The sequence below is a fragment of the Ambystoma mexicanum genome, chromosome 5p (assembly GCF_040938575.1).
Source record: "Ambystoma mexicanum isolate Mex_15411 chromosome 5p, UKY_AmexF1_1, whole genome shotgun sequence".
Taxonomy (NCBI): Eukaryota; Metazoa; Chordata; class Amphibia; order Caudata; family Ambystomatidae; genus Ambystoma; species Ambystoma mexicanum.
The window spans coordinates 726,956,576-726,969,043 of NC_090930.1; the positions used below are offsets into that span (position 1 = coordinate 726,956,576).

Genomic DNA, 12,468 nt, shown 5'->3' on the forward strand with positions numbered 1-12,468 from the left:
TTTCTTGCAGTAGTACTGCACCTACAGCATGATGCGAGGCATCCGATTCTACAATGAACTTCTTGTTTTGGTCTGGGGTCAGGAGTATAGGTTCCTTGGTGAAATCTTCCTTGAGACTCTCAAAGGCTATTTGAGCCTTGTCTGACCAAAAGAACTTTGCATTTTTCTTAAGGAGAGCCGTCATAGGGAGAATCTTCTCTGAATAGTGGGGAATGAAACGCCTATAAAAGTTGGCGAAACCTAAGAATCTCAGCAGGTCTTTAACACACTGTGGAACTGGCCATTCCGTTATAGCAGAGACCTTTCTGGGATCCATGGCAACTCCTTCGGTGGATAGTATATAACCCAGATAAGCCACTCTGTCCTTGTGGAATTCACATTTGTCTAGTTTGCAAAAAAGATGATTCTCCTCCAGTCTCTGTAATACTTCCTTCACATGTCGGATATGGTCCGATATGGAAACTGAGAAGACCAGTATGTCGTCCAAATAGACTATAACGGTATGTAGAAGGATATCCGAGAATATGTGATCCATAAAACGTTGGAAAACAGCTGGTGCATTGGAAAGTCCGAATGGCATCACTTTGTATTCATAGTGGCCCAAGGGAGTACGAAAGGCGGTTTTCCATTCATCCCCTGCGCGGATTCGGATAAGATGGTAAGCTCCGCGTAGGTCTAGCTTGGTAAATATCTTGGCACCCTTTACTGCCTCTAGAATATCTGGGATTAGTGGCATCGGGTAGCGATCCGGAGTGGTGATCTTGTTCAAACCCCGATAGTCTACACATGGTCTGAGTTCTGTCGAATCCTTCTTGGGGATAAAGAACAGTGAGGCGCCGGCAGGAGAAGTGGATTCCTGAATGAGGCCGTTATGTAAATTCTTCTGGAGATACTCTTTTAGGACTTCCCGTTCGCGTGTTGAAAGTATATACATGCGCCCAAAGGGGATTGGAACACCCGGATCTAGCTCTAGGGCGCAATCATCTCTACGATGGGGAGGTAATTCGGCGAACTCAGAATTGGAAAATACTACTTGAAATTCTTGGTAGTCAGGAGGTATTTCCTGGATGTTATGTAACACCGAAGTAGTGCAATTCCTTTCTTGGACGGAGTGTGTAGAACAAAACCCCAACGCTCCACCAGAAAGGCAGTGAGTAAGGCAATGTTCCGATCCTAGAAAAATTGTGCCGGCCTTCCAATTGATGTATGGATTATGGGCTCTGAGCCACGGTAATCCCAATATCAAGGGATAATGTGCAGTGCGAATGACATCGAATACGATAGTCTCTTGATGAGAAGCAATCTTCATTTGAATAGGTCTTGTTTGTTCCCGGATAGGACCGGAAGTCAGTGGACTTCCATCAACAGATTCTACTGGAACAGCAATGGTTTTAAGGGAGCATGGTATATTCTTGTCATTCTTCCAATGGGTGTCTACAAAATTTCCCGCGGCTCCGCAATCAATCAATGCAGGAACCAATATTGGCTCGGAAGTGCCCCATTCCAATGAAACCTGTATGGCAATCATGGGAGGATCGGGAGTGTCTGTGACTTGAGAAGTTACTGACATGGATGAGGAACCTGTTATTGGCTCCCTAGCCGCGGTTCCCCAAGCGGTTGGGAGGAAGCGTTTCCCTGTCGTTTGGTAGGGGTGAGGGGGCAATCCTGTACTGGGTGGTCCTTGGACCCACAATACATACACAAGCCCTTAGCCCTCCGTCGATTACGTTCTTCCAAGGTGAGTCTACCTCTTCCTCTTGTGATCCCTATTTGCATAGGTTCATCAATTGGGGTTTTCATAGGACTAGAAGGGTGCATAGTAAATGGTCTCACAGAACGGTTTCGACGTCGCTCTCTGAGCCTTTCCTGTAGACGGTAGTCCATTTGCATCACTAATGTAATCATTTCCGCTAGGTTGGGAGGTCGAGACACCCTAGACACCTCGTCTTTAAGTTCCTCATTCAAACCCCTACGAAATAGTGTTATCAGAGCATCATCAGCCCAAGAGGTTCCAGCAGCAAGCTGTTTAAAAGAGGTGATATATGACAGTAGATCCTGTGATCCCTGTTTGAAGTCTAATAATTGCTCTTGGGAAGAAACAGTGATCTCTTGTCTGCTAAACATGGACCTAAGACTGTTCAGAAAGGCGGGATAGGAGTCAAGCAGAGCGTTGTTTGTCACAACCAGAGGTGTAGCCAATGCCGGTCCAGTCAAGTTAGCTATCATATGTCCCACCTTGTCACGATCATTCTGAAAGAAGGCCGTTTTAAATGAAAACTGGACAGTACATGCTTCGATAAAGGCTTTAAGTTTGTGGGGATTCCCATCATATAAACCCCCTGGAATAGGACCGGGAGGTAATTCTGAACAACTAGGTACCCTTCCAACCTGTTGTCTCAAAAATGCATTTTCCTGCTTTAATGCCTGCACTTCCGCAGTCAAAGACTGGACAGCAGAAACTAATTGCTGCTGTTGGGCTGCGTCCATGGTATCTCCTAGAACTATCGAGTTCTTTAAGGCAACCGTTCAGCACCTGGGAAGACCCAGTATTTTCTTTTTCTTTTTGGCGTTGCTAACTGTAATATTTTAGATTAATTACGAGAATTGAAATGACCAAAGGGTTACCTTAGAGAAACACCAGTCGTTATCTCTCCTACGCTTCCTTCTTCGGAAATGGTTTCCAACAGGGGTAGAAAATGAGTGCCTCCCTGAGACCCTTCCTCCGCCTCAAATACAAAGATTAAGGAGGGGAAGGACTCCAGGGAAACCCTCTGGGGAAGAAAACCCTGTGTTGATGGCCCCTGGATAGATGTTGTCTGTCTGGCGAGGTTCTTGGTACTCAGAATATCCGCTGAAGGTGAGCCGTCTGAATAAAGACAGAGGAAAGTGGTAAGTTGAGGCAAGGATATTAGAAGGCAGAATATGGGTAGAGGAAATGAGGAGTACCTGATTGAAATGGGGAAACCACTTATCAAGCTAGATTGCAGGTCTCCCGATGAGACGCGGACAGGAGTAACCTCGGGGGCGTCCCAGGAAGAGAATTGTTCTCATATCTCAATGCTGCAGATCGTACCCTGCTTTTCCCTGCTTCTGCATAGGTAAAACAAGGTTAGGTGTCAATTCTGATCTATATCTATCCCCGGGTATACTAGGGACTGAATATCTATCTTCACGTAGCGCACGCCAGGGAGGGAGTCTCACTAGCGAACCGATCAGTGAGGTTCAGCTCGAAACGAATGGGGCTGAGGAAATCCGCTCGAGTCTTAGATGTTGTGCAAAAGTTGAGAGAAGGATTCAGGTCTGAAAACAGGTGAGTAAAAAGGGGTAGAGTTACACAGAAGGAATGACACACACTCTGGTAAGCAATAGATCCTAGTATCGAACTCATGAAGCGTTGTTGTGGAGGAGTAGCAACGCATCCGCGCGTTGTCCGCAGGATCAGATGAACCGGCTCCGGCGTCGGGGGGCGGTCCTTCCACCGCGCGGCCATGGTGTACGTCTAGACCCACACCCTCTGTAGCGGCGGCCATCTTGGTAGTAAAGATGGCCGCAATCCGTCTAATAGACCATCTATGCCACAGTGACCATGGTCTTCGCAGGGGCGTGACAATTATAAGCTTATTGAAGAAGGAAGCTGGCACAAGGGTGGCATGTTTATTGCTATAGACTTTTATTGATCATAAAATAACTCTCATAATTCCTATCTTTGAGGGGTTGACCTGCCTCAAGACTAATACTAAAGAATCTGTCAGAATGTCCGTCCAAATAATAGTCCACCGTCCTGTGTCACAACCTACTTCTATCCCTTACATAACTAAAGAATTCCAACAGAAATTACCTTCTCCAGGAGAAGGACTTGCTTCTACAGTATTGGATCTTTCATAGATTCACATGCTGTCATCAGGCTAGGAATCCTATGTTACTTTTTGATTCCCCTTGCCCTATTTTGTAGCCTAACCCCCTTGTTATGGGTGTTTTCGGTACCCACAAATGGGACCTCGAGTAGCCCTAGACTAGACCTGCCTCTTCCCCTCAGATTCTAACCGCATGTTGAGGTGAAGGAGTCCTCTGGTTTTCAACAGTCAGAATATTTAGATTAAAATCTTCAAAACAACAATTTCAAAAGAAAAGAAGCACTTTCCCTACACATCAAGTACACTCTTCAAGTTGAGGAATTATTCTGGGGATGGAAGGCAAAAGGAAACCCCTTTTTAAACCCTTGCCACTTGTGGACTCAAATGTATATGAGAGAGATAACCACTCCGACTGCCTATACTGCCTTTACCCCCACCACACCATTGAAAGCTGCACTATCTGGCGAGGTCTTAGCTCCAAGACTTTCAAAGATAAAAATAGAAGGCTAGTCTGCTGGCTCAACGAGGGGAACTATCCCGAATACCATTCGTCGAATACCATTCGTCGAATACCATGAGTCGAATAATAGCATGACTGCTCCCATGCAGAAAAGGACAGCAGTTGAGGGAAAGGGCCAGTTCGGAAGAACTGCCGATGAAGGTGACCAAGTACACGGTCGCCCATGGCTACGAGCTACCAGCGGTGACCAAAAAACAGAAGGGTCCGTTATCGCTCACAGAAGACCAGTCGTCACCGGGGCGGAAGTAGGCAGCAGAAGGTGGCAAACCAACAGAAAGACAAAAGCAAAAGCATATATCTGGGTCAGTGAGAGAGGGCGAGGCCTCGTCAACCGAGGCGGGTGTGCAAAGATCACCCGAAGTGCACGACCAAAGGGACAAGTATCTTGTCATCTACCACTCCGACAGCGCCGAAACATGGGTCAGCGGAGGCCGCTGAGGCGCACAAGCACACCACGACCACAGAGTGGCAAAAGTAGCGAAAAGCGGGCCTGAAATCTCGGATATATGGCTTGTCCACGACGCTCCACAAAACCAGCACGTCCACAGCACTCCAAAAGTCCAGCTCATCCACGACACTCCACAAAACCAGCTCATCAACGACACACTGTAAACTGGAATCGTCGAAGAAGGCGGCCATGGACAAAGACTGCACGGTCCTGTCACGCCGCCCTAAAACCTTGGCAGCGGGGAAAGACAAACCCCCGGGTCCCAAGAAACCACAGAAGGAGTGCCCATTGCTGACACCGTCAACTCTGTTACGGCAGCCCCGTCGATGGGAGAACTGGAACTTCCTCAGGAAGTCTCACAACCAGACGAGACCACACAACACATCAGCCAAGTCTCTCCTTCCAGTACTCTGATGTAATACCAGAGGAGATACTACAGTACGAGGTGGATACCGACTTTGAGGCTCAGCCTCAACAGTCAGACTCGGAACAGTCAGTGATATTACAGGAGGAGTCTCCAACTAGGCTGGCAATGCCAGGGAGCCATATTCGGGAAGGGGACATAACAGTTCGACAGCCACAAGAGTGGGCAGGTCCGGCACCATAACAGCCACAAGAAGAAGCAGGCCAAGCTCCACCCACGGAGCCCACTCACCTACAAATTCAGCAAAGAGAGGTAAGGGCATTGTTAACCAACCCAAAGGCCCTAATCGTGCTCTTGTCCCTGCAGAGGGTCATCACCCGGATTGATGCAGCTTTGATGAGACTAGGGATGCCCGCCTTAACACCACCTCAACCAGTGGAACTACAGGTACCACAACAATCTCCGGTCAGACCCAGGGGAAGATCAGCAAGATCCTCCCCTTCCGAACGCAGGTTCACATTGTGGGGAAGATCAGCAAGGTCCTCCAGGGGAAGCTCGCAATCTAGGTCAATTTCTCCATCCCCCCCAGCATCCCCTCCATGTTGACCAATACGTGTGGGCAGGAGTGTGTCACTGTGACACCCTGACGTGGACGGCAGAGGAGGCACCACCAGGGAAACCAGAGATCACAGCATAAGTCACATAGCGGTGCAGAATAAAAGGGAGGTGGGGTTGGGCAGCGCAGGAGCGAGTAAATGAGAAGCAGCTGACGTGACAGATGGGGAGGAGGAGCGAGGCTATTGCAGTTATTTCTTCTTTCTTATTCCGTCTGGTTGGTGGGAGGAGCGAAGAAGTAAGATGGCAACTGACGCCTGAGGTCGGGAAACAAAGAGTGTGAGCTGGGGCAGCCGGAGACGAGCACCACAGAAGAGGCGTTTATGTGGGCATACTATAGGAGAGCAACGACAGCCAGCCCCGGGTTGGGTCTGGAGGCGGAGCTGGTAATGAGAGCCTTGAGCGGACCTTCTCGGCTCGAGACATACCTGAGGCGCCAGAGAACAAGCAGGAGTCTAGCAGAGTGGCCAGCGGGGCTCCATCCAAGAGCGAATGTGGATCACAGGCGACAGGAAAGTTAACCCCTGCTGGGAGATAAGAACTCCGGGTATTCAGGGAAAAGAACTAAGAACTCCGGGTATTCAGGGAAAAGAACTTGAGCGATACTTCACAGCACAAGGGAAACGGACTTTCACTGCGAAATGTCGCCACTGAGGGAGCCACGGTAACTGAGTTACGTTTGAGTTGTTTCGAAACATCGCCACCGGTGGGGGGGGGGGGGAGTAACGGCAGACTGCCAGGAAAACAGAGACAGATTACTATTTATTTATTTATTTGCATTTATAGAAGCGCTCACACAGCCCAGTGGCATCGAGGTGCTGTTACATGAATATTTCTTAGTTGCAGCAAGAGAGGTGGGCGGATCGGTTACATTGGCCCACATACAAGTGTTAATAAAGTGTTTAGGTGAGTGGCTTAGTTACAGTCACCTTTGATTGGTCAAAAATCTTGAATTATTCTCTCATTCCAGTGTGGCTTGAATACATTGTTAGGCAGCATGGTTACATTAGATCTGCAGACATCATAAAGAATTTGCTTTTAGATAAACCGTCTGGTTTTGAACAGCCTTGCGGAAGGCGAGATGAGAAGGTTCATTTCTGATGGACTGAGGCAGTGAGTTCCATTGTGTGGATGCGATGAATGGGAAGCTAGCGCCACCACCTCTTGCCCGTTTTATTCTTGGGACAGGCAGTAGGTTGGTGTACGGGGTTCTAATAGGTCTGGCCGCTGGTGGCAGGTGTCGGAGAGGTAAGTAGGTGCGGTGTGGTGGATGCATCTATGCGTGATGGCAAGTATCTTGAACAGGATGCGCTGGCGGACAGGCAGCCAGTGTGCATGTTGTCTGGCTACAGATATGTTCCCTTTTGGAGATGCCCAGTGCTGCACGGAGGGCGTTATTCTGGAGGCATTATAACTTTTTTGGTATCACTACATATTATCCCCCCCAAAAATATCGCTGTATATATGGTCTTCTGGAACGGCCACAGGTGATATTTTTTGGGGGGGTTTTAGTAGCAGGGGTTGGGGGGGTGTCCCCCGCTTCTTTAAAAATAATGCAGGGTTTGCAGGGGTGTCCCCCGCAGGTTCGATGCATTAATATTGCTGCAAAAATATGGCAATATTTTTGTATGGCGATATTTTTGCGGAGATATTAACGCATGGAACCGGTTTTTTGCTGAGGTTCCTGTAAAGAGTACATTACAGTAGTCTATCCTTGAGCCTATGATGGCTTATGCAATTGATAGGGAGTTGGTGGATGATAGGAATGGTCTGGTGGCATTGATGAGTTTGGAGTAGTATGCTGCTGAGGTGGCTACTGCGCTTACTTGTCTCTGGACATGGTGAGGTTATTGTCTAGGTATACTCGTAGAGTTTTGATTGACTGGGATGGTGATGTTGTCAATGGTGAAGGCTTGGTATTTGTTGTCAAGGATGATGTGTGCTTCGGTGGGGGCTAGCAGAGGTATTTCCGTCTTGTCCCTGTTCAGACAAAGCCAATTCTCTGCCATCCATGAGTGGATGGTGGCGTTGATGGCGTTAAGGGTGTTGGAGTCATTCTCATAGTTGTCGGAGAGAGGAATGAGGACTTGAGTATCATCAGCATAATTGGTGTACATGATGCCAATCAAGTCAAGAAGCTTGAACAGGGAGATAGTATTACTCTCAGGTTAAAGACGGTGCAGCAACAGGGAAAACGCTTAGCTGAGAGAACTGCTAACAGAAGGGAAAGTGGAGGGCACTGTGAGGTAACAGCCACCCCCTAATGGACTGCACCTTTCTGATTTAATACTTGTAAGATTGTGAAATAAAGTAGACACACAAGTCATGCTACGGTCTGATTGTCATCCTTGAAAATCACAGCAGGTGACAGTCACCAACACTAACCTCTCCATCACGCGAAAAGAGCCGTACCATTTCACCACTAATCGATGCTGGAAGAAGGGGAACTAACAGGTACGGATGCGGAAGAACCCCACAACACCACATACTCTGTACACCCCCGACATCCCTACCGGTCCGCCCGTGTTTCCCATTACCTTCTGGGACTTGCTTGCACGGCACTGGTCTCTCCAGGGACTGGGATCGGTCTCCTTCACGGTTCCTGCAGCTGTTTGCTTCTGTGGCGGCTCTGCGTGTTGTGGCTCATTGCAGTCTTGGCACCGTCCGGGGGCTACAAGGTCCACCTCCTCCTGGAAGTCGTGCCATTTCCTTGCCTGCTTCCCGCTGGGCTCAGTCCTGCCAATGCAGGACCCATCACAGGCTCTCTCAGCCACTTGCCAACGCCCTCTGTAGTGCCCTCTCTTCGGGTCGAATGCAGAATTGAAAACTGCCGGGTTCTCCGGCGAGGAGGGACGACTCCATGTCCTCCTTTCTCTTTCCAGTTTATAGGGCTTACACCACCCCAATTTACCGTCAACACCTGCTGTCAATGGCTTCTTGGTATTCCTCATGCCCCCTGTGAACCACCACCTCTTAGTACTAGCACAGTCAGTATTCCTCATGTTTTTTGTGCTCTTCTTCATCATAGTATTTTCTGTCTTACCTGTACCCCGGGTACTACAAAAATGCACTGACTTAGCTATTCCAATCACTGTTTCTGCTAGAGAAGAAACCATTTGTTTGGACAACTGAAGCCGAAAATGCCTTTCGGAAGCTGAAAAATTGTTTTGTTGCAGCACCAATCATTCGTCATTCTGACACCTCCCGTCCTTTTGTCATGGAGATGGATGCTTTGGATAGGGCCATTGCAGCTATACTGAAACAAACTGCTCAAGACAGTTTGGAACACCCCATAGCTTACCTCTCTAAGAAGCGGTCGCAACTATTCTGTTCTGGAAAAAGATCTCCTGGCTGCAAAACAGGTCTTTCTTGACTGGTGTCATCTGTTATTGGGGCCATGTTTTTAGTGCAAGTCCAAATTGCCCACTGAAACCTCCAATTTCTACAGCAGATGAGTGCAGAAACAGTAGATGGGATCGCTGGGCCTTTTTTTTCTACAGTTCAATTTTCGGATTACCTGTGTACCGGATACCCAAAACACAGCGACTGATGCATTGTCACGAAGTTTCTTGAATACTATAATCGCTGAGAATCCTGAATTTATTTTTAATTTTTATTTTTTTGATTTGTGTTTTGAGTTCCAACTACAATTGAAAGAAATGCATACAAAATGATATAAAAAATCCAATTTTCATTACAAATAATAAAATTATACCAGAGTAGCACAAATGGTCTATACATAGAGGAGAAGGACAACATTGTTAAGGTATGTGTTACAGATCTTTCCTTATCCCCATCTTCTACTTTATACATATGTCACAAGAGCCCATCAGGTCAGACGCTATCGTTTTATTTCCTCTTCTACTCCCCCCGCCAAGTTCACCTAATTTCTCCACAATTTTGAAGAGCAGATCACATAAGGCTAAGATACGGCTCTGTGCTTGACCCCCCGCCCCATTTGAGTGACCCAACAAGCCTCCGTACCCTGTATCATGCCCAAAATTCTTTTCCGATCCACGCCACCAATCGCTCCACCGGCCTTTGAGGCTTGCAGCTCCCTATCAACCGTTGCAGCAGCCGCAGGCTCCTGTCAGTGCACCGCAGCCCCCGGCTCCCAGCACTCCTCCAGCTACACCTGACCAGCAGGAGACATGGACACTGACGAGGAGGAGGAACTCGACACACCTTTGCGTCGGCAAAGGCATTTCATGAGCAGCTTGCAGGCCTGGCAGAATACCTGGAGCTCCCACAGCCCGAGGTGGAACAACCGGAGGTGGGGGTCTTGGCGGAAGGCCCCGCTCTACGCCCCACAGCTAGAACCAGGATTCTAATGCAAAAAGGACGTGGTGGTACTGGCCAAAAAAGGATGGCTTAAACCTTGTTGGGGAGAATTCTCAGAAATGTGCCAATTCCCTCTACCTCAAGTTTGCTGGATTTTGAGGACTTGATGTTTTTAACCTGGAGAGAGTGACACCCTTTTTCCCACTCTCTCATGTATTTTAATGTGATTTTTGTACTCTGTGTTTCTTTTGGTTATGGAGCCTGACACACTCGATAGGCATCATCTTTTACATTGTGTCACAGTGCACCTTTAGGCAGTGACACAGGGAAGTCTCTTAGATTTCCCAAGGTTTAAATACCTTCTCTGGGATAAACTACTGTTTCACAGAAAAGTACAGTGAAATTGACTTTACTTACATTTGTAACTTCCTAGACCCAGCACACACTATCTTACAATAGGATGCTGGAGGGTTTACCTAGTATCCCCTTTTGTCTAACTTCTCAAGTAACATTTTTATGTTACCCTTTCCTCACTGAATGGCTGGTGGCAGGGGTTTTGTTTTTACTACCATGGTGTGCATTTACCGCGGGCTGTGTTCGCAGCAACAGTAAAGCACCCAAGGGTGCCATTTTTGTCAAAATGGCCTCTGTCTTCCTTTTTTGCCGTTTCTTTGTGTTAAGGTCCTTCTTGAGATTTACTCTGCACACCCAACCAGGTTTGGTCCCTTTGTTCGTTTTGCCTTTGGCGGGATTCACAAGTGATGCCTGCCTCTGGCTCCAGGGTGTCTGGGGTAGGCAGGAAGTGAGGGAGGTTCCCGTAACTCCCTGTGTTTAGTCTCCTAGGAGACCCAAATACACTCTGTGATGATTGGCTGGCTGACTGTCTGGCAAGGACAGCCACCCTTCTGGGTGAGTGACAGCTAGGCTGGAATGAAAGGGAGAGAACTGTATAAAAGGCCAGTCTTTTGGCTTGGAAGGCAGAGTCGACCACGGGACGAAGGAACCGAATATGAACTTGAAGAGGACGCCTGCTGCAACTCCTGGACTGTTGGTTTGCCCGGTGAAGACCTGCTGCGGTGCCGAAACACCAAGTTTGCATCGACAGAGAAGCCCCTGCATGGACAACTTCTCCCCTTGAGTTGGTGGGCCCAATCAACTCCAAAGTAAGCCACCTGGACATCCATCTCGGAGCTGGTTGAATTTCCATAGAGTTGCTACTGGAAACCACAGTGCCAGGGAGGGGAACACTAGTTTGTGTGCGATGCTTTTTATTTGGCCAAGTGCTCCAGGAAGATCCTCCGGACACCCAGGAACAGGACTGACCGAGCTTGAACCCCCTCAAGAGAGTGCGCGGGCCCAAAAGCAAGGAAAGTCCAGCTCGACAGCCAGGAACCGCAGTGTTGCTATTTGCGGTAGATGCGAGGAGCTCACTGAACAGCCACTGAAAGTGAAGTTTGCTGGTTGCCAGTTTTGACTGTCCCAGTGCATTGCAGGCGTACCCCCAACTTCCTCCCTCTTGTCCCCACAACTGAGGCCCCGGAACAGAGAGATCTGCAGACCTGCAAAGGAACAAGGGTCATCTGCTGCATCTTTTCTTCATTTTAAAGGTACTGTACAAAGTTTAAGAGAACTTACCTGTTGCTGTAGAGTTGCTTGCCTCTTCTAATACTCACATGTCTAACAGCTTGTGCCCTACATTGATTGATCTTTTTCTTCAAAGACTTCTGAAACATTGTGCAATGACTTTTCTACTTTACTTTAAAGAAGTGCTTCAGCCTATATAGACTCTTGCCTATTGACTTTGGCTTAGCCTGTTTTAACTGAATAACTCTTATTGGGGGATCTAAAAGTATTTGCCTGCTTTAGGAATATTTGTGGTAACTTGTTTGCTTTAATAATCCTTTCCACTTTACTTGTTCTTAACTAATTCTGAATGCCAACAGTAATACATTAATGTCAACAGCACCCTAGCAATTGAAGTCACCTGTGGGTGTAGGTCACATTGTGTCATTTTGTGTGGTGTGGTGTGGTGTTTTACAGTGCTCCCTTCTGAAGAAGGCTTACATTAACTGACTGGAAAATAAATTAGTAATTGCTGACGAGAGAAGGCCAGGGGACAAGGCCTTCTGTGCTCTTTGCAGCTCCGCTGCGAGCACTTCTCCGCCCTCTGGAATTAAGATCAGCTGTTCATTTTACTTTCGGAACAGGCTGCTGCTCCAGCTCGCCCACGGCCTCGTGTTCAGCCGTCCCATCTAAGATGGATGCCTGCGTCTCCATGACTTCAGCTACAACAACAGGATCAGCTGAAGCCACAAAGTTCACCACCGCAGCCCAAGGTCCTGATTCGTTACGTCGGCCCGCCCACCCTTCCTGCTTTGAATGGAGG

General features: G+C 48.0%; 1 protein-coding gene across 2 annotated transcripts in view; it reads left to right on the top strand.

Annotated features, from left to right (window-relative positions):
- Positions 1–12,468, top strand: part of RBMX2 (RNA binding motif protein X-linked 2) — a 292,888-nt gene that overhangs the window by 211,722 nt on the left and 68,698 nt on the right. The gene's annotated exons all lie outside the window — the stretch shown is intronic.